General features: G+C 35.8%; 1 long non-coding RNA gene across 1 annotated transcript; it reads left to right on the top strand.

The window, feature by feature from the left end:
* The first annotated feature begins 266 nt into the window (after nucleotides 1-266).
* LOC125241173 lies at nucleotides 267-1,871 on the top strand. The gene is made up of 2 exons (XR_007178718.1): nucleotides 267-1,109; nucleotides 1,549-1,871. It is a non-coding gene; the product is annotated as an uncharacterized LOC125241173 (long non-coding RNA).
* Nucleotides 1,872-2,397: the final 526 nt, after the last annotated feature.

The following is a 2,397-nucleotide window of genomic DNA, read 5'->3' as shown; positions in this document are numbered from 1 at the left end:
AGACAGTGTCAAAGGCCTTGCTTCTTGTATATCTTAATTCCCTTTATACACCGTGGGAGTGAATAAGCCGAAATATACTATTTAACCACCCATTTTTTGTGTAAATAAAAAAAAAGATATTACATGAATTTTGTTTCTGAATGTATTTTCACGTAAAAAGTAAATGTTTTTCATAAAACTAGCACTTGAAACGAGTTTTAACTTTTTTTTCTAAAAACTTCATTCTTGAAAGATTTTACTTTTTACTTTTTGACATTTATCAATGAGGATAGTGACGCCGTGGCTTGCGTGGGCGATGGTCGCGCGACGGCGATGCGACGCATACGAAATCAAATCTTATCGATATGGAAGTAGACGATGCGATGAGACCATAATCTCCATAGTGGCATCAACTCCCGTAAAGGATCTTTTTACTGACTAACAATAACATCTTTTTTCAATTGGTAATAACTCTGAAGCTAGGCAATATCCAGAAAAGTATAAGTACATAACATTATAGTCTCTAAAAGTGGTCAGGAATACACTGTTAAAATCTTTTGACGATGTTAAAAATATTTAGGGTCTGTTTAACAATGTCTTACTAAAGTATAGCTAATCAATAAATTATTTTACCAAATAAAAATTGTCAATTTGTTAATTGCACAAACTACTAAGAAGATACTACGTTAATTGTAAGTTACAGCTGGCAACATTGTATATTGACGTTTCTCACGTTTCGATTTACGGAATACGTGGTCCATATTATAACGCCTTTTGAAATTTTGCACATTTTATTGATTTTATACATGATTATGTATTTAATATTGATTACTTTAAATGTATATTCTTCCTACAACATTGTTCAATGATACAACTTTTTTAAGAAATTTTATGTGGATGAAGATGAAACGTAATGCAAATGTCAAAGAAAGAAAATAATTTTAGTTTAACTTATGAATCATAAACATACTGCTAAAAATTCTAAACTTCAGGTCTAATAATATAAACTACATCTAAGTATTTTGCAGTCCACAGGATAATTGAGGGAAGTTAGTTCTGAGATGATGAAAATAATATATGGTCTCAAAGGAAGTCGGCCTCATTGTGAACAAGACGAAATCCCGCTTTATGTAAGTTATTATATGTTAATATGACATGTCTGGCCAGTGTAGTGACCCTGCTTAAAGCTTCGGGCTATATTAATAGACTACATAGTGTCCCACTGCTGGGAAAAGGCCTCACCCATGGATCTCCATTTGTCACGGTCTTGAGCAATCTCTGACTCGTCGCATTGTGGCAATTTTTGCTCAACTCTGTGTGTGCATGAGACAGACATTGTCCGGCCCATCCATACTAATGGGAAAGTGTGTGTATCTGTTTGTTTGTCCGTCCTTCACAGCAAAATGGAGTGACAAATTGATGTGATTTTTTAAGTGGAAATAGTGGAAGAGACAGAGAGTGACTTATGCGAAGCCTCGGGCAAAAGCTAGTAATATTTATTTTATATACTATCAATTTTTTTCCCATTGTTTTTATGCAATTCTATTCTGAAACATTACTTTGTTATAGATAAACCAAGGCAGGTTGGAAAAGTCCAGAAGCAAATTTTAGAAGAAAAATATTGTACTGAATAACTACAATGGGCCATTGAAGAAGAGAAGACGGCACAAGAGGGAAATATGGGCCTTAGAAAAAGATATCACGCCTCTATCCCATAAAGAGGTAGGCAGAGCACATGAACTACTAAGTTTCTGTGCCACTCTTGGCAAAAAGGGGTGGAAAGAAATCCAAATTATGACATTGAAGAAGTGAAGACTAAATAAGTAAACCAAAGGCCCCAAGAATATAAAAGACTGCAATGAAATTGTCAAGAAGAGGGTGCGAGAGCAGAACATATGGGCTACTTGCTATGGAATGATGAATTCTACCTTCAAGTGGATGGCGTGACAATGGGGTCTCCTGTGTCTTCAGTAGTTGCCGACATCTTTATGGAGGACTTCGAGGAGACAGCACTCTCATTGGCTGCCGTCCAGCCGAAGATATTCAAAAGATATGTAGATGGCACTTTTACTATGCTTCCTAAAAGTAGTGTTTCAACTTTCTTCATAGTTCACTATGGATAGAATTTAAATGGTCATACACGATACAATTTACTATGGATAAAGACTGTTCTCGTCCCTTCATGAATGTTCTCATTTTGAGGAATCCTGATAATAGCTTAGGTTGCACTGTGTATAGAAAACCTACTCATACTGATAGGTACATAAATGGCCAATCTCACCACCATCCCTGTCAACTAGCTACTATGGGCAAATCTTTGTTTCAGGGAGCTCAGAGGATATGTGACAACCAGAATACAAAATACAAAATCATTTATTCAGCAAATAGGCCACGGGGGCACTTTTACAGAATTTGGCC

The sequence above is a fragment of the Leguminivora glycinivorella genome, chromosome Z (genome assembly GCF_023078275.1).
Source record: "Leguminivora glycinivorella isolate SPB_JAAS2020 chromosome Z, LegGlyc_1.1, whole genome shotgun sequence".
Classification (NCBI taxonomy): Eukaryota; Metazoa; Arthropoda; class Insecta; order Lepidoptera; family Tortricidae; genus Leguminivora; species Leguminivora glycinivorella.
The sequence above is the reverse complement of the archived record's forward strand: the minus strand, read 5'-3'. Positions and strand labels throughout refer to the sequence as shown.